We start from the raw sequence: 18,795 nt of genomic DNA on the forward strand, positions 1-18,795 counted from the left end.
CGCGCCTGGTGGGACCTCTGTCTCGGCCTCGCTTCCAACGTGTCCGGCGTGAGGTTAGCCGGAGCAAACCACAGCCGCAAAATGTAAACAAACCCGCAGTGCGCAGGAGCCTTCGAAGCTGGATAAAACCAGAACGGGGCCCTACGATGGCGGGTCTTGAGTGCCAATAGACCAAGCTCTTTGTCTGGTATACATAGAACCATGATTTGTACCATTTTCATGGTTGATTCATGGATGATCCCTGCTCCGCCTCACGCGAGTTGGACGGCTGGGTGCCTTTTATCCATGAGGCACTGCACTGCCTCCGGCAGCCGAGTTCGGGGCCCGGTGAGGGCTCCAGGCTCCAGGGGCTCCGACCCGGAGCCTCCGACCCGCAGAAGGTGCTCCCTGGCCGGGCAAAGTCTGGCCGTGTGCGGGGTGGATGGCCCTGGGTCTGGGCGGCGCTAAGATCACGGAGCGGGTCACCTCCGCGTACAGCCCGTGGTCAGCGTGACACCGTGCTCTGCCCCGAGCAATCAGAGCAAACAGGAAGCTTCTGGAAGTGCCCGGGAGTCTGGTAAAATCAAGCCGAAAATAGACCCTCTCATGCCGGGTCTGAGCGGCGCTTAGAGCCCGGAGGAGCGCGGAGCGCGGGGCTCCATTCAGAGCCTCCGTGATCCGCCTTACAACCAGCTCTCACCTCCGCGTACAGCCCGTGGTCAGCGTGACACCGTGCTCTGCCCCGAGCAATCAGAGCAAACAGGAAGCTTCTGGAAGTGCCCGGGAGTCTGGTAAAATCAAGCCGAAAATAGACCCTCTCATGCCTGGTCTGAGCGGCGCTTAGAGCCCGGAGGAGCGCGGAGCGCGGGGCTCCATTCAGAGCCTCCGTGATCCGCCTTACAACCAGCTCTCACCTCCGCGTACAGCCCGTGGTCAGCGTGACACCGTGCTCTGCCCCGAGCAATCAGAGCAAACAGGAAGCTTCTGGAAGTGCCCGGGAGTCTGGTAAAATCAAGCCGAAAATAGACCCTCTCATGCCGGGTCTGAGCGGCGCTTAGAGCCCGGAGGAGCGCGGGGCTCCATTCAGAGCCTCCGTGATCCGCCTTACAACCAGCTCTCACCTCCACGTACAGCCCGTGGTCAGCGTGACACCGTGCTCTGCCCCGAGCAATCAGAGCAAACAGGAAGCTTCTGGAAGTGCCCGGGAGTCTGGTAAAATCAAGCCGAAAATAGACCCTCTCATGCCGGGTCTGAGCGGCGCTTAGAGCCCGGAGGAGCGCGGAGCGCGGGGCTCCATTCAGAGCCTCCGTGATCCGACGCTCACCTCCGCACCTCCGAACCATGACTTGACATTACGGCTGTGAAGGAGCCTTGGAAGCTGGATAAAACCAGAACGGGGCCCATCGATCGCGGTTCTCGTGTGCCCGTCAAACGAGCTCCTTGCCCGGTAGCCGCACAACCAGGAAATGTACCTGTTTCGATTGCGAAAAACGTCATTCTCAAAAACCGCCCGCCCCTCCCTCCCAGCATTACCATTTTGCACATTCCGCGTGAGAGCAGCGTAAGAATTTCTCGGGAGCAGCGTGATTTAGCCCGGGAATCTTGAGCTGAACGCTTATTCCCACGAGCCCAAAAAACGACTAAGTCCAACGGTATATAGTGTACTATTGCCGAAAAACGACAGAGTCGCTCGGGTATAGTGTACTATTGCCGAAAAATGACAGAGTCTTTTCAGGTATAGTGTACTATTTCGGTTTTTACTCTAAGTCCCTCAGGGGCATATGGTGCTATACTATGATGGTCAGATCACCTCCAGGCCCCAGGGGAGTGCTTTTCTGGGGGCAAACAGTGCACTGATGATGGGGGATTATTTCATTTTGCTCATTTTGGTGTTTTTTCACATTTTAACCCATTTTCACCCCTTTTGCTCACAACTTCATACTACGGCCCGGAAAAACGACAGAGTCGCTCGGGTATAGTGTACTATTGCCGAAAAATGACAGAGTCTTTTCAGGTATAGTGTACTATTTCGGTTTTTACTCTAAGTCCCTCAGGGGCATATGGTGCTATACTCTGATGGTCAGATCACCTCCAGGCCCCAGGGGAGTGCTTTTCTGGGGGCAAACAGTGCACTGATGATGGGGGATTATTTCATTTTGCTCATTTTGGTGTTTTTTCACATTTTAACCCATTTTCACCCCTTTTGCTCACAACTTCATACTACGGCCCGGAAAAACTACAGAGTCCCTCGGGTATAGTGTACTATTGCCGAAAAACGACAGAGTCCCTCGGGTATAGTGTACTATTGCCGAAAAACGACAGAGTCCCTCGGGTATAGTGTACTATTGCCGAAAAACGACAGAGTCCCTCGGGTATAGTGTACTATTGCCGAAAAACGACAGAGTCCCTCGGGTATAGTGTACTATTGCCGAAAAACGACAGAGTCCCTCGGGTATAGTGTACTATTGCCGAAAAACGACAGAGTCCCTCGGGTATAGTGTACTATTGGCTGGAAGCTCGTTTTTTTTTCTAAGTCCAGCAGGGGTATATGGTACTATATTCTGGTGGTCAGATCACCTCCAGGCCCCAGGGGAGTGCTTTTCTGGGGGCAAACTGTGCACTGATGATGGGGGATTATTTCATTTTGCTCATTTTGGTGTTTTTTCACATTTTAACCCATTTTCACCCCTTTTGCTCACATCTTCAAACTCGGGCCCTGATTACAAGTTCTGACCAAATGATGACAAACACGGTTTTTATTATGTATTTTTTTCATTTTTTTTATTTTTCCAACTTATACATCCATCATTGGTGCCAGGCAGGTTGTGGAGAAAGCAGTGAAGAAAGGAGAGAGCCATCACAGAAAAGATGTCCATCCAGGGTCAAGGTACCCTGCACTTTTACATATCCAAATGACAGCATTTAAAGTTTTTTAGCGTATGGTATCTCTCGTTGCATGGAACCGCACAGAGGCCAACGCCACACTGACGGCACCTGTACTTTGTTTGCCGCCTGCCTTTGGTACGAGAGCGGTCAGAGCACACGGCGCAGTCTGGACGTCCCTCTGCTTGACAAAGCCAATGACGCTCTGTGAGTCTCTGTGGCATTTCACCCTCCGGTCTTGAGCGCCTTTCTTGTTTTTTGGAGTGATCAGCCAGTAATGCATCAATAATGTTCTGAATGTAAACCTTTAAAGGTTTGTGTGGGCCTGGAGTGGATTTGGTGTATATGATGTGTGAGTTGACAATACTTATGCTTATAATGGCATTGAATATGCGATGATACCATTTCCGGGACCTGTGTGGAAAGAGGTATGTCTTCATCCTCTGGTCAGCAGTGTCCACTCCACCCATGTAGGCGTTGTACTGGTCGACACATACAGGTCTTTTGATGTCACGGAAGCCAGTGTCATCTGTCTTGGATCGGATCCTCCTCTGAACACAATCATTTCCATGGACTGTGGACAACATGGTGAGACGTTTAGTATCGTGCCAAGCACAAGCCAGGAGTTTTCCCTTTCTGCAAAAAACTGGGTCATCTCCTTTTTTCAGCTGTAAGACACTTTTACCAAGGCATTTTGGCATCCCCAACCTGGTAATCCTTACCGTCCCACACAGTCCAGTTTCCAAATCTGCTAATTCATTTGCAATTACAGGCGAGGTATAGTAACTGTCCATGTAAATCTCGTGTCCTTTGCCCGTAAAGGGAGAAACCAACTCACGGACAACTGCGTGTGTTGCACTGATGTTGCTTGCATTATTTTTGTACTGTCCAGTGTGCATTGACCAGCGCAAAACATACCCTGAACAGCTTTCACTCAGGGCATACACTCTATAGCCATATTTGTCAGGTTTATTCGGAGAGTAACATTTTAGTGAAGATCTCCCCTTGAAAGCTATTGTCATTTCATCTAAAGAAAGCTCCTTGATTGGACTGTAAACTGCTGCAAATTTGGGAATAATCAAATCTATTATTGGGCGGACTTTGAACAGTTTATCGTGCCCGGGCTCGCCTGTTCTCACATAATCATTATTGTTGACAAAATGAAAGAACGAAAGAATGATTTCAAATCTGTTTCTTGACATTACATTTCCAAATCCAGGCGTTTGTGTAAGCCAAAATGTTCCCCAGTAATCCTCGATTTCAGGTTTCTCAACAAGGCCCATGGAGAGATGCAAAGCGAAGAAAGCTTTCATTTCGGTGACTGATACATCATACCACTCAAGAAATCTTGAATGTGGCTTCAGAATCATAGGTGCCATACACTGATGTGCATATCTATTTGTTTCATCAGTAATGAAAGTCCAAAACTGATCGGTCAGAAAGAGTGACAGAATATCAAATGGATTAGCATCCGTCAGATCCATCTCTCCTGTGTAGCCAACTGGGTCTTCAAAAGGTTTGATCCATGCCTCAAATACCTCGACCTCTCTCAGCATGTCCCAGCTCTCATCCACCGGGCAAGTTTTACTGCAGCCACTGGTTCCACTGGTTCCTCGCCTCCGTCTGTCCTTTGCACCTGTCCGTTGTTTCGAAGTCCCTTCATCTCCACTTGGAAATCCATCGTCACTCTCGGGGAGATAATACCCTTCAGAGTCAGAATCTGCTGTAAATTGCATGCCACGTGTACTTCCTCCAGCCATTTTTTTCCTTACCGGATCTGCCCTGGATCATACCTGGCTAATAAAGGGAAGTTGCACCGAACCGACCAATGACTGAAGTGATTCATTTTCTACTATTATTTCATTAATTTCCTTGTACGGTAAAGTTGCATTTCTGAGACTTTGGCGCTTAAAGGGTTAGAAGCTACTCCAACCTGTTTCAGCTAGATATTCAGTGACCAATATTACCTCATAGATTTTGCCTGCTATACCTCTTCCAATCGTCCCTGGGTGGGCTCGAACGACCAACCTCCCGGTTAACAGCCGAGCGCGCTGGCCAATTGCGCCACAGAGACAAACAGCCCGCTCAATAAAATATTTGCGAGTCGACAAGCCGCAATATCTTTTTTTTTAAAGAGAGCCAGCAACATTCGAAAGTTCAGCCCCTGTCCAATCAACTGTGTTTAATGGAGAGCGAGGGCATCAATCTTTCTACCTTTGAGCTAAATCCCCTGTACCAATGTAGCTATAAAAAAACTGGAAGTCTTTCAATCAATCGACTCTCGCCAATTTATTGCGCACTCAATATCCTGCAGTTAATCTGGATATTGAGGAAAAATTGCAAGATAATGTTATTTGACATAATGCCGATGTATTTGCTTACTTTTTCAAGCACACTTGGCAATTGAACCTCGTTCAGCAGTGCCTTTCATCAGATAGTAAAGCGAGCAGATTTTCCATTGTAAAAAAAGTAGTATGTTCTCTCACCATTAGCGACTCTGGTGGGACTGGAACCCACAACCTTTGAATGCCCTTACAAATTATGCATAGAAGTCCAATGCGCTATCCATTGCGCCACAGAGCCCATACATCCTTCCATGATGCTCATTTCCACAAACGCAAAACACGGTTTTCATCCAAAATGGGTCCACATCAGTCATTCCTTGCCAACAAACTGAGAATCAAAAAGTGAAAAGAGTGCAGTTAATCTGTGTGTGCAGGGATACTTTTCCATCTTATTCCAATTTGTAACAGCAGCGCATTTTCTGTCGTTGTAAATGATTTGCATGCTTGAATGGACAACTGAGTAGTAGTAGGTTTGAGATGGGCCGGTAATTATTTAGCACTGTGGCATCAAGACTGCTCTTCTTTAAGACAGGCTTAATGACTGCAGTTTTAAGGATTGTAATGGCAGAAAATGGGTCATGTCATGTCATTCTAATGTTGTTTTAGGCCATGACATGTCACGGAATTAATATCTTTGTTGTTCTCCTGTGTGCAGATGGGATAAGAATATGAGGTCCTGATTATACTGAATATCTACTGTCCGGCGCCTCTTAATCATCAATTAATGCGTCAGGACCGGATTCAGTGTGGAAATGGTCTTTGATTAAACCTCTGAAGAGAGAGCTGAACCGTCACGGACGTGATAGTCTGGTCTATCTCTTTTTGAGCTGATTTGGGTTGTGATTATGTTATGTTTGTTACCACCTATAAAAGGTGTACTTTGTAACTTGTAAAGTTAGGTAGGGACAGAACGAACTTGTCTTAGGGAAAGTGAGGGTGTTTATCCACTGTGCACGTGAATAAACTTCCACCTTTTGAGAGAGACCGAGAGACTCTGTTTCTGCTTCAAGTTATTGCCTGGTTACTCTTTACTTGATCATTGTTTACAGGAAACTGCCGTAACAGGATCTTGGGAAAATTCCAGATCCAAGCAACATGTTGACTTTTTGATTGATTGGAGCCAACAGACTGCTCACCATAGACTTTAAAAATCTAGTAGGCAATGCATAAAGGCAGCATGTAGTGGAACTCAGACTTGTGGTGATCTCTTGGAAAGTTTTGTCAGCCACAAATGCAAAATGGGTTAACTCCAGTTGTCTAGCTGGCTGCGTGCTTGTTATCTGCAAATAATGGTATTTTTAATGTTCTGAACTGAGTCTTGCAAAGAAGACTGCAAACTCATTGCACCTGGAGAAATACAGAAACCATCAAAGTAACATTTACCACACTGTAATTTGAAATATTAACCCGCTTTGTCATTAGCAGGTCCAGAGTGTGCCCTTTGCCCTTGGTGGGGCCACTCAGGTGCTGAGTAAGACCAAAGCTTCTGAGGACAGCGCCAAACTCTTTAGAAGAAGACGAGGTTGAGCGGGACGTGAAGGAAGGAGGGAACAGTCACTCACGTACGGGAAACTCCTACCAAGCAGTGGCCAGCCTATAGCACACTGGGATTCTGTGGTATTTGAATCAAATTTAGCAGTTCCTTTCATCAGTTAATAACACAAGCAGGCTTTCCTATTTACCAATGTAGATAACAGGGGTTACAACAGTGACTCTGGTGGGTCTCGAACTCACAGCCTTTGAATGCCTTTGCAACTTTTGTCTGATTCCCCTTTTTCACAAAAGCAAAACAGTCATCCAAAAACGGTCTACATCAATCAATCAATCCTTACCATCAAACTGAGAAACAAGGAGTGAAAAGAGTGCATTTACTCTGTTTATTCAGGGATACTTTTCAATCTCTAATTAAAAAATGTAAAAGAGCTCTTTCAGTGATAAGTTTTTCTGTACATGTAAACAACTGATTTGCTTGAAAGGCTGTCATGAAGGCACTGCTGGGATTTGAACCCAGGATCTCCTATTTACTAGACAGGCACTTTGACCATCTAAGCCACAGCGCCTCTTAAAAGCTACTCCAACCTGTTTCAGCTAGATATTCAGTGACCTATATTACCTCATAGATTTTGCCTGCTATACCTCTTCCAATCGTCCCTGGGTGGGCTCGAACCACCAACCTCCTGGTTAACAGCCGAGCGCGCTGGCCAATTGCGCCACAGAGACAAACAGCCCGCTCAATAAAATATTTGCGAGTCGACAAGCCGCAATATCTTTTTTTTTAAAGAGAGCCAGCAACATTCGAAAGTTCAGCCCCTGTCCAATCAACTGTGTTTAATGGAGAGCGAGGGCATCAATTTTTCTACCTTTGAGCTAAATCCCCTGTACCAATGTAGCTATAAAAAAACTGGAAGTCTTTCAATCAATCGACTCTCGCCAATTTATTGCGCACTCAATATACTGCAGTTAATCTGGATATTGAGGAAAAATTGCAAGATAATGTTATTTGACATAATGCCGATGTATTTGCTTACTTTCTCAAGCACACTTGGCAATTGAACCTCGTTCAGCAGTGCCTTTCATCAGATAGTAAAGCGAGCAGATTTTCCATTGTAAAAAAACTAGTATGTTCTCTCACCATTAGCGACTCTGGTGGGACTCGAACCCACAACCTTTGAATGCCCTTGCAAATTATGCCTAGAAGTCCAATGCGCTATCCATTGCGCCACAGAGCCCATACATCCTTCCATGATGCTCATTTCCACAAACGCAAAACACGGTTTTCATCCAAAATGGGTCCACATCAGTCATTCCTTGCCAACAAACTGAGAATCAAAAAGTGAAAAGAGTGCAGTTAATCTGTGTGTGCAGGGATACTTTTCCATCTTATTCCAATTTGTAACAGCAGCGCATTTTCTGTCGTTGTAAATAATTTGCATGCTTGAATGGACAACTGAGTAGTAGTAGGTTTGAGATGGGCCGGTAATTATTTAGCACTGTGGCATCAAGACTGCTCTTCTTTAAGACAGGCTTAATGACTGCAGTTTTAAGGATCTTGGGAAAATTCCAGATCCAAGCAACATGTTGACTTTTTGATTGATTGGAGCCAACAGACTGCTCACCATAGACTTTAAAAATCTAGTAGGCAATGCATAAAGGCAGCATGTAGTGGAACTCAGACTTGTGGTGATCTCTTGGAAAGTTTTGTCAGCCACAAATGCAAAATGGGTTAACTCCAGTTGTCTAGCTGGCTGCGTGCTTGTTATCTGCAAATAATGGTATTTTTAATGTTCTGAACTGAGTCTTGCAAAGAAGACTGCAAACTCATTGCACCTGGAGAAATACAGAAACCATCAAAGTAACATTTACCACACTGTAATTTGAAATATTAACCCGCTTTGTCATTAGCAGGCCCAGAGTGTGCCCTTTGCCCTTGGTGGGGCCACTCAGGTGCTGAGTAAGACCAAAGCTTCTGAGGACAGCGCCAAACTCTTTAGAAGAAGACGAGGTTGAGCGGGACGTGAAGGAAGGAAGGAACAGTCACTCACGTACGGGAAACTCCTACCAAGCAGTGGCCAGCCTATAGCACACTGGGATTCTGTGGTAATTGAACCAAATTTAGCAGTTCCTTTCATCAGTTAATAACACAAGCAGGCTTTCCTATTTACCAATGTAGATAACAGGGGTTACAGCAGTGACTCTGGTGGGTCTCGAACTCACAGCCTTTGAATGCCTTTGCAACTTTTGTCTGATTCCCCTTTTTCACAAAAGCAAAACAGTCATCCAAAAACGGTCTACATCAATCAATCAATCCTTACCATCAAACTGAGAAACAAGGAGTGAAAAGAGTGCATTTACTCTGTTTATTCAGGGATACTTTTCAATCTCTAATTAAAAAATGTAAAAGAGCTCTTTCAGTGATAAGTTTTTCTGTACATGTAAACAACTGATTTGCTTGAAAGGCTATCATGAAGGCACTGTTGGGATTTGAACCCAGGATCTCCTGTTTACTAGACAGGCACTTTGACCATCTAAGCCACAGCGCCTCTTAAAAGCTACTCCAACCTGTTTCAGCTAGATATTCAGTGACCAATATTACCTCATAGATTTTGCCTGCTATACCTCTTCCAATCGTCCCTGGGTGGGCTCGAACCACCAACCTCCCGGTTAACAGCCGAGCGCACTGGCCAATTGCGCCACAGAGACAAACAGCCCGCTCAATAAAATATTTGCAAGTCGACAAGCCGCAATATCTTTTTTTTTAAAGAGAGCCAGCAACATTCGAAAGTTCAGCCCCTGTCCAATCAACTGTGTTTAATGGAGAGCGAGGGCATCAATCTTTCTACCTTTGAGCTAAATCCCCTGTACCAATGTAGCTATAAAAAAACTGGAAGTCTTTCAATCAATCGACTCTCGCCAATTTATTGCGCACTCAATATCCTGCAGTTAATCTGGATATTGAGGGAAAATTGCAAGATAATGTTATTTGACATAATGCCGATGTATTTGCTTACTTTTTCAAGCACACTTGGCAATTGAACCTCGTTCAGCAGTGCCTTTCATCAGATAGTAAAGCGAGCAGATTTTCCATTGTAAAAAAACTAGTATGTTCTCTCACCATTAGCGACTCTGGTGGGACTCGAACCCACAACCTTTGAATGCCCTTGCAAATTATGCCTAGAAGTCCAATGCGTTATCCATTGCGCCACAGAGCCCATACATCCTTCCATGATGCTCATTTCCACAAACGCAAAACACGGTTTTCATCCAAAATGGGTCCACATCAGTCATTCCTTGCCAACAAACTGAGAATCAAAAAGTGAAAAGAGTGCAGTTAATCTGTGTGTGCAGGGATACTTTTCCATCTTATTCCAATTTGTAACAGCAGCGCATTTTCTGTCGTTGTAAATAATTTGCATGCTTGAATGGACAACTGAGTAGTAATAGGTTTGAGATGGGCCGGTAATTATTTAGCACTGTGGCATCAAGACTGCTCTTCTTTAAGACAGGCTTAATGACTGCAGTTTTAAGGATCTTGGGAAAATTCCAGATCCAAGCAACATGTTGACTTTTTGATTGATTGGAGCCAACAGACTGCTCACCATAGACTTTAAAAATCTAGTAGGCAATGCATAAAGGCAGCATGTAGTGGAACTCAGACTTGTGGTGATCTCTTGGAAAGTTTTGTCAGCCACAAATGCAAAATGGGTTAACTCCAGTTGTCTAGCTGGCTGCGTGCTTGTTATCTGCAAATAATGGTATTTTTAATGTTCTGAACTGAGTCTTGCAAAGAAGACTGCAAACTCATTGCACCTGGAGAAATACAGAAACCATCAAAGTAACATTTACCGCACTGTAATTTGAAATATTAACCCGCTTTGTCATTAGCAGGTCCAGAGTGTGCCCTTTGCCCTTGGTGGGGCCACTCAGGTGCTGAGTAAGACCAAAGCTTCTGAGGACAGCGCCAAACTCTTTAGAAGAAGACGAGGTTGAGCGGGACGTGAAGGAAGGAAGGAACAGTCACTCACGTACGGGAAACTCCTACCAAGCAGTGGCCAGCCTATAGCACACTGGGATTCTGTGGTAATTGAACCAAATTTAGCAGTTCCTTTCATCAGTTAATAACACAAGCAGGCTTTCCTATTTACCAATGTAGATAACAGGGGTTACAGCAGTGACTCTGGTGGGTCTCGAACTCACAGCCTTTGAATGCCTTTGCAACTTTTGTCTGATTCCCCTTTTTCACAAAAGCAAAACAGTCATCCAAAAACGGTCTACATCAATCAATCAATCCTTACCATCAAACTGAGAAACAAGGAGTGAAAAGAGTGCATTTACTCTGTTTATTCAGGGATACTTTTCAATCTCTAATTAAAAAATGTAAAAGAGCTCTTTCAGTGATAAGTTTTTCTGTACATGTAAACAACTGATTTGCTTGAAAGGCTATCATGAAGGCACTGTTGGGATTTGAACCCAGGATCTCCTGTTTACTAGACAGGCACTTTGACCATCTAAGCCACAGCGCCTCTTAAAAGCTACTCCAACCTGTTTCAGCTAGATATTCAGTGACCAATATTACCTCATAGATTTTGCCTGCTATACCTCTTCCAATCGTCCCTGGGTGGGCTCGAACTACCAACCTCCCGGTTAACAGCCGAGCGCGCTGGCCAATTGCGCCACAGAGACAAACAGCCCGCTCAATAAAATATTTGCGAGTCGACAAGCCGCAATATCTTTTTTTTTAAAGAGAGCCAGCAACATTCGAAAGTTCAGCCCCTGTCCAATCAACTGTGTTTAATGGAGAGCGAGGGCATCAATCTTTCTACCTTTGAGCTAAATCCCCTGTACCAATGTAGCTATAAAAAAAACTGGAAGTCTTTCAATCAATCGACTCTCGCCAATTTATTGCGCACTCAATATCCTGCAGTTAATCTGGATATTGAGGGAAAATTGCAAGATAATGTTATTTGACATAATGCCGATGTATTTGCTTACTTTTTCAAGCACACTTGGCAATTGAACCTCGTTCAGCAGTGCCTTTCATCAGATAGTAAAGCGAGCAGATTTTCCATTGTAAAAAAACTAGTATGTTCTCTCACCATTAGCGACTCTGGTGGGACTCGAACCCACAACCTTTGAATGCCCTTGCAAATTATGCCTAGAAGTCCAATGCGTTATCCATTGCGCCACAGAGCCCATACATCCTTCCATGATGCTCATTTCCACAAACGCAAAACACGGTTTTCATCCAAAATGGGTCCACATCAGTCATTCCTTGCCAACAAACTGAGAATCAAAAAGTGAAAAGAGTGCAGTTAATCTGTGTGTGCAGGGATACTTTTCCATCTTATTCCAATTTGTAACAGCAGCGCATTTTCTGTCGTTGTAAATAATTTGCATGCTTGAATGGACAACTGAGTAGTAATAGGTTTGAGATGGGCCGGTAATTATTTAGCACTGTGGCATCAAGACTGCTCTTCTTTAAGACAGGCTTAATGACTGCAGTTTTAAGGATCTTGGGAAAATTCCAGATCCAAGCAACATGTTGACTTTTTGATTGATTGGAGCCAACAGACTGCTCACCATAGACTTTAAAAATCTAGTAGGCAATGCATAAAGGCAGCATGTAGTGGAACTCAGACTTGTGGTGATCTCTTGGAAAGTTTTGTCAGCCACAAATGCAAAATGGGTTAACTCCAGTTGTCTAGCTGGCTGCGTGCTTGTTATCTGCAAATAATGGTATTTTTAATGTTCTGAACTGAGTCTTGCAAAGAAGACTGCAAACTCATTGCACCTGGAGAAATACAGAAACCATCAAAGTAACATTTACCGCACTGTAATTTGAAATATTAACCCGCTTTGTCATTAGCAGGTCCAGAGTGTGCCCTTTGCCCTTGGTGGGGCCACTCAGGTGCTGAGTAAGACCAAAGCTTCTGAGGACAGCGCCAAACTCTTTAGAAGAAGACGAGGTTGAGCGGGACGTGAAGGAAGGAAGGAACAGTCACTCACGTACGGGAAACTCCTACCAAGCAGTGGCCAGCCTATAGCACACTGGGATTCTGTGGTAATTGAACCAAATTTAGCAGTTCCTTTCATCAGTTAATAACACAAGCAGGCTTTCCTATTTACCAATGTAGATAACAGGGGTTACAGCAGTGACTCTGGTGGGTCTCGAACTCACAGCCTTTGAATGCCTTTGCAACTTTTGTCTGATTCCCCTTTTTCACAAAAGCAAAACAGTCATCCAAAAACGGTCTACATCAATCAATCAATCAATCCTTACCATCAAACTGAGAAACAAGGAGTGAAAAGAGTGCATTTACTCTGTTTATTCAGGGATACTTTTCAATCTCTAATTAAAAAATGTAAAAGAGCTCTTTCAGTGATGAGTTTTTCTGTACATGTAAACAACTGATTTGCTTGAAAGGCTATCATGAAGGCACTGTTGGGATTTGAACCCAGGATCTCCTGTTTACTAGACAGGCACTTTGACCATCTAAGCCACAGCGCCTCTTAAAAGCTACTCCAACCTGTTTCAGCTAGATATTCAGTGACCAATATTACCTCATAGATTTTGCCTGCTATACCTCTTCCAATCGTCCCTGGGTGGGCTCGAACCACCAACCTCCCGGTTAACAGCCGAGCGCGCTGGCCAATTGCGCCACAGAGACAAACAGCCCGCTCAATAAAATATTTGCGAGTCGACAAGCCGCAATATCTTTTTTTTTAAAGAGAGCCAGCAACATTCGAAAGTTCAGCCCCTGTCCAATCAACTGTGTTTAATGGAGAGCGAGGGCATCAATCTTTCTACCTTTGAGCTAAATCCCCTGTACCAATGTAGCTATAAAAAAACTGGAAGTCTTTCAATCAATCGACTCTCGCCAATTTATTGCGCACTCAATATCCTGCAGTTAATCTGGATATTGAGGGAAAATTGCAAGATAATGTTATTTGACATAATGCCGATGTATTTGCTTACTTTTTCAAGCACACTTGGCAATTGAACCTCGTTCAGCAGTGCCTTTCATCAGATAGTAAAGCGAGCAGATTTTCCATTGTAAAAAAACTAGTATGTTCTCTCACCATTAGCGACTCTGGTGGGACTCGAACCCACAACCTTTGAATGCCCTTGCAAATTATGCCTAGAAGTCCAATGCGTTATCCATTGCGCCACAGAGCCCATACATCCTTCCATGATGCTCATTTCCACAAACGCAAAACACGGTTTTCATCCAAAATGGGTCCACATCAGTCATTCCTTGCCAACAAACTGAGAATCAAAAAGTGAAAAGAGTGCAGTTAATCTGTGTGTGCAGGGATACTTTTCCATCTTATTCCAATTTGTAACAGCAGCGCATTTTCTGTCGTTGTAAATAATTTGCATGCTTGAATGGACAACTGAGTAGTAATAGGTTTGAGATGGGCCGGTAATTATTTAGCACTGTGGCATCAAGACTGCTCTTCTTTAAGACAGGCTTAATGACTGCAGTTTTAAGGATCTTGGGAAAATTCCAGATCCAAGCAACATGTTGACTTTTTGATTGATTGGAGCCAACAGACTGCTCACCATAGACTTTAAAAATCTAGTAGGCAATGCATAAAGGCAGCATGTAGTGGAACTCAGACTTGTGGTGATCTCTTGGAAAGTTTTGTCAGCCACAAATGCAAAATGGGTTAACTCCAGTTGTCTAGCTGGCTGCGTGCTTGTTATCTGCAAATAATGGTATTTTTAATGTTCTGAACTGAGTCTTGCAAAGAAGACTGCAAACTCATTGCACCTGGAGAAATACAGAAACCATCAAAGTAACATTTACCGCACTGTAATTTGAAATATTAACCCGCTTTGTCATTAGCAGGTCCAGAGTGTGCCCTTTGCCCTTGGTGGGGCCACTCAGGTGCTGAGTAAGACCAAAGCTTCTGAGGACAGCGCCAAACTCTTTAGAAGAAGACGAGGTTGAGCGGGACGTGAAGGAAGGAAGGAACAGTCACTCACGTACGGGAAACTCCTACCAAGCAGTGGCCAGCCTATAGCACACTGGGATTCTGTGGTAATTGAACCAAATTTAGCAGTTCCTTTCATCAGTTAATAACACAAGCAGGCTTTCCTATTTACCAATGTAGATAACAGGGGTTACAGCAGTGACTCTGGTGGGTCTCGAACTCACAGCCTTTGAATGCCTTTGCAACTTTTGTCTGATTCCCCTTTTTCACAAAAGCAAAACAGTCATCCAAAAACGGTCTACATCAATCAATCAATCAATCCTTACCATCAAACTGAGAAACAAGGAGTGAAAAGAGTGCATTTACTCTGTTTATTCAGGGATACTTTTCAATCTCTAATTAAAAAATGTAAAAGAGCTCTTTCAGTGATAAGTTTTTCTGTACATGTAAACAACTGATTTGCTTGAAAGGCTATCATGAAGGCACTGTTGGGATTTGAACCCAGGATCTCCTGTTTACTAGACAGGCACTTTGACCATCTAAGCCACAGCGCCTCTTAAAGCTACTCCAACCTGTTTCAGCTAGATATTCAGTGACCAATATTACCTCATAGATTTTGCCTGCTATACCTCTTCCAATCGTCCCTGGGTGGGCTCGAACCACCAACCTCCCGGTTAACAGCCGAGCGCGCTGGCCAATTGCGCCACAGAGACAAACAGCCCGCTCAATAAAATATTTGCGAGTCGACAAGCCGCAATATCTTTTTTTTAAAGAGAGCCAGCAACATTCGAAAGTTCAGCCCCTGTCCAATCAACTGTGTTTAATGGAGAGTGAGGGCATCAATCTTTCTACCTTTGAGCTAAATCCCCTGTACCAATGTAGCTATAAAAAAACTGGAAGTCTTTCAATCAATCGACTCTCGCCAATTTATTGCGCACTCAATATCCTGCAGTTAATCTGGATATTGAGGGAAAATTGCAAGATAATGTTATTTGACATAATGCCGATGTATTTGCTTACTTTTTCAAGCACACTTGGCAATTGAACCTCGTTCAGCAGTGCCTTTCATCAGATAGTAAAGCGAGCAGATTTTCCATTGTAAAAAAACTAGTATGTTCTCTCACCATTAGCGACTCTGGTGGGACTCGAATCCACAACCTTTGAATGCCCTTGCAAATTATGCCTAGAAGTCCAATGCGTTATCCATTGCACCACAGAGCCCATACATCCTTCCATGATGCTCATTTCCACAAACGCAAAACACGGTTTTCATCCAAAATGGGTCCACATCAGTCATTCCTTGCCAACAAACTGAGAATCAAAAAGTGAAAAGAGTGCAGTTAATCTGTGTGTGCAGGGATACTTTTCCATCTTATTCCAATTTGTAACAGCAGCGCATTTTCTGTCGTTGTAAATAATTTGCATGCTTGAATGGACAACTGAGTAGTAATAGGTTTGAGATGGGCCGGTAATTATTTAGCACTGTGGCATCAAGACTGCTCTTCTTTAAGACAGGCTTAATGACTGCAGTTTTAAGGATCTTGGGAAAATTCCAGATCCAAGCAACATGTTGACTTTTTGATTGATTGGAGCCAACAGACTGCTCACCATAGACTTTAAAAATCTAGTAGGCAATGCATAAAGGCAGCATGTAGTGGAACTCAGACTTGTGGTGATCTCTTGGAAAGTTTTGTCAGCCACAAATGCAAAATGGGTTAACTCCAGTTGTCTAGCTGGCTGCGTGCTTGTTATCTGCAAATAATGGTATTTTTAATGTTCTGAACTGAGTCTTGCAAAGAAGACTGCAAACTCATTGCACCTGGAGAAATACAGAAACCATCAAAGTAACATTTACCACACTGTAATTTGAAATATTAACCCGCTTTGTCATTAGCAGGTCCAGAGTGTGCCCTTTGCCCTTGGTGGGGCCACTCAGGTGCTGAGTAAGACCAAAGCTTCTGAGGACAGCGCCAAACTCTTTAGAAGAAGACGAGGTTGAGCGGGACGTGAAGGAAGGAAGGAACAGTCACTCACGTACGGGAAACTCCTACCAAGCAGTGGCCAGCCTATAGCACACTGGGATTCTGTGGTAATTGAACCAAGTTTAGCAGTTCCTTTCATCAGTTAATAACACAAGCAGGCTTTCCTATTTACCAATGTAGATAACAGGGGTTACAACAGTGACTCTGGTGGGTCTCGAACTCACAGCCTTTGAATGCCTTTGCAACTTTTGTCTGATTCCCCTTTTTCACAAAAGCAAAACAGTCATCCAAAAACGGTCTACATCAATCAATCAATCCTTACCATCAAACTGAGAAACAAGGAGTGAAAAGAGTGCATTTACTCTGTTTATTCAGGGATACTTTTCAATCTCTAATTAAAAAATGTAAAAGAGCTCTTTCAGAAAACCCAGAATTTTTCAGTTCTAAGTCTGGTAAATTAATCACTTTAATTTCTCAGTGAGTGGTCACAATTACAGTATAAGACATATGATACAGTTCACTTTGAATGTACTCAATGCTTTGACAGTACAGCATCTACGTAGTAGATCGGCCATCACAATTCATCATCGGAAGTAACACTTCATTTGAAATCTTAAGCCAATACGACAAGTTTTCAGTCCATTGTCACACATATGTGCTTGTAATTTAGGATGTAAAAATGGCTTCCTTTCCAAAGGAAATATTTTTTTTTTGTCAGGAGTGGGATTTGAACCCACGCCGCCATTCAGAGAACAGAATCCCCTGTGGCGAGGAAGGAGTTTACCTTGAGTCTGGCGCTTTAGACCGCTCGGCCATCCTGACACTTTATTTGTGTGAACTGTGAGTATACAGAATCAGATCCGTTATTACAGTAGCACAAATGACCGTACCTATACTTTGGTAAAAAAACACATCAAACTGCTGTCTCTTTTTAAAGGAGTTTGATGTGGTTGTTGTCACATCAAACTACTGCGTCCTTTAAAAGTCCACATCAAGCTAATGCTTCTTTTTAAAGTCTATTGCAATTGAGATGTCAGTCGAGAGCCGTAACAGCAGTAGTGCATCCAAGAAAGCTGTGTAGTGAATGGATATAGAACCTTTAGTGAAGCAGGAGCCAACAGGCTATTCACATCCTTGTGTAGGGTCTCAAACTACAGGTATTCAGTTTACGATTAAGGAAGATTTCTTAGCAGAAACGAGACAAGACGGGGCACCAGGGTAAAACCCAAAAAGCTAAGATACGGTCCTTAATCGCGCTCGTTAAAAGGTCTGAAGGGTGTTTCACGATTCAGGGACTTACGCATAGTCTAATCAAACAAACAATAGTCAATAACTCTTTCGTGTAGTTTATTTATCAAAAGGGCAATCAAAAAGGGCACCGGAGCAGAAATGCGCACAGGTAAATCACAGGTGATGTTATATCAGATTTAACAGCAGATTTCATGCAGATAATGTTAAACCAGGGTTTTGCCTTTGATAATCAAACGTGTCTATAATAATCTATATCAAAAAGAGGGAAAGTGAGAAGCTAAGGGAGGAGGAACAGCTGAGTTCTACCCAAATCACGCCACAAAAGAACCGCACACTGAAGTCGGCTTACGATTTTGTAGAACTCGGTCCGGCTGGTCCTTGTCCGCGGACGAGATCCGTGGCGAGGCAGCGGCGTGGAGCGGTGTGGCGGGCGAAGGCAGTGGCGTGCCGCGATATCCGTGACGCGGGGCGGCAGCGGTGGCGCGAGACGGCGCGTAGAGCGGTGTGGCGGGCGAAGGCAGTGGCGTGCCGAGATGTCCGTGACGCGGGGCGGCAGCGGTGGCGCGAGGTGGCGCGTGGCGATGTCCGGGAGTTCCTTTGCGGTAGAACGCTTTAGCGGCGTGTTAGCTCCTCACGCGGCCTTTACTCAGATGAGAACGTAGCGCTGATCCACGTAAACGGCGTAGATTACTTCAAAAATAGGAGAAGCGAAGTAGAAAAGAAAGTCTCTGTCCGGTTTAGCGCTTAAGCTTAGTTCCAGGTGTTTCCAGGTGTTTTCAGAGTTCAGGGGGGCGATGAGGCTGGCCTAGTCTTGTCGACCCACGTGGCGGACGCTTTGTTGAGACAAAGGAAAAGTAAACAGGCTCGTCCGTGGAGACGGCTTCAAAGAGATAGACAAAGGCTTGAACAAAAAAAAAAGA

The 18,795-nt window shown here is 44.3% G+C and overlaps 13 non-coding genes across 13 annotated transcripts; all 13 read right to left on the reverse strand.

Moving 5' to 3' along the window:
• Positions 1–5,354: 5,354 nt before the first annotated feature.
• Positions 5,355–5,445, reverse strand: trnar-ucu (transfer RNA arginine (anticodon UCU)). Its single transcript is given in 2 exon segments — positions 5,355–5,390; positions 5,409–5,445. It is a non-coding gene; the product is annotated as a tRNA-Arg (tRNA).
• A 1,748-nt stretch (positions 5,446–7,193) lies between these two features.
• On the reverse strand, positions 7,194–7,267 carry trnat-agu (transfer RNA threonine (anticodon AGU)). Its single transcript has one exon. It is a non-coding gene; the product is annotated as a tRNA-Thr (tRNA).
• Positions 7,268–7,845: 578 nt separating this feature from the next.
• On the reverse strand, positions 7,846–7,936 carry trnar-ucu (transfer RNA arginine (anticodon UCU)). Its single transcript is given in 2 exon segments — positions 7,846–7,881; positions 7,900–7,936. It is a non-coding gene; the product is annotated as a tRNA-Arg (tRNA).
• Positions 7,937–9,173: 1,237 nt separating this feature from the next.
• trnat-agu (transfer RNA threonine (anticodon AGU)) lies at positions 9,174–9,247 on the reverse strand. Its single transcript has one exon. It is a non-coding gene; the product is annotated as a tRNA-Thr (tRNA).
• A 578-nt stretch (positions 9,248–9,825) lies between these two features.
• Positions 9,826–9,916, reverse strand: trnar-ucu (transfer RNA arginine (anticodon UCU)). Its single transcript is given in 2 exon segments — positions 9,826–9,861; positions 9,880–9,916. It is a non-coding gene; the product is annotated as a tRNA-Arg (tRNA).
• Positions 9,917–11,153: 1,237 nt separating this feature from the next.
• trnat-agu (transfer RNA threonine (anticodon AGU)) lies at positions 11,154–11,227 on the reverse strand. The gene has a single exon. It is a non-coding gene; the product is annotated as a tRNA-Thr (tRNA).
• Positions 11,228–11,806: 579 nt separating this feature from the next.
• On the reverse strand, positions 11,807–11,897 carry trnar-ucu (transfer RNA arginine (anticodon UCU)). The gene is given in 2 exon segments: positions 11,807–11,842; positions 11,861–11,897. It is a non-coding gene; the product is annotated as a tRNA-Arg (tRNA).
• A 1,241-nt stretch (positions 11,898–13,138) lies between these two features.
• trnat-agu (transfer RNA threonine (anticodon AGU)) lies at positions 13,139–13,212 on the reverse strand. Its single transcript has one exon. It is a non-coding gene; the product is annotated as a tRNA-Thr (tRNA).
• Positions 13,213–13,298: 86 nt separating this feature from the next.
• trnan-guu (transfer RNA asparagine (anticodon GUU)) lies at positions 13,299–13,372 on the reverse strand. The gene has a single exon. It is a non-coding gene; the product is annotated as a tRNA-Asn (tRNA).
• Positions 13,373–13,790: 418 nt separating this feature from the next.
• trnar-ucu (transfer RNA arginine (anticodon UCU)) lies at positions 13,791–13,881 on the reverse strand. Its single transcript is given in 2 exon segments — positions 13,791–13,826; positions 13,845–13,881. It is a non-coding gene; the product is annotated as a tRNA-Arg (tRNA).
• Positions 13,882–15,122: 1,241 nt separating this feature from the next.
• Positions 15,123–15,196, reverse strand: trnat-agu (transfer RNA threonine (anticodon AGU)). The gene has a single exon. It is a non-coding gene; the product is annotated as a tRNA-Thr (tRNA).
• An 85-nt stretch (positions 15,197–15,281) lies between these two features.
• trnan-guu (transfer RNA asparagine (anticodon GUU)) lies at positions 15,282–15,355 on the reverse strand. The gene has a single exon. It is a non-coding gene; the product is annotated as a tRNA-Asn (tRNA).
• Positions 15,356–17,336: 1,981 nt separating this feature from the next.
• On the reverse strand, positions 17,337–17,446 carry trnal-caa (transfer RNA leucine (anticodon CAA)). Its single transcript has 2 exons — positions 17,409–17,446; positions 17,337–17,375 (listed from the first exon to the last, which is right to left on the reverse strand). It is a non-coding gene; the product is annotated as a tRNA-Leu (tRNA).
• Positions 17,447–18,795: the final 1,349 nt, after the last annotated feature.

Source organism: Eucyclogobius newberryi, unplaced genomic scaffold, assembly GCF_026437365.1.
Source record: "Eucyclogobius newberryi isolate DKJ021-1_F unplaced genomic scaffold, fEucNew1.0.hap1 SCAF_8, whole genome shotgun sequence".
Taxonomy (NCBI): domain Eukaryota; kingdom Metazoa; phylum Chordata; class Actinopteri; order Gobiiformes; family Gobiidae; genus Eucyclogobius; species Eucyclogobius newberryi.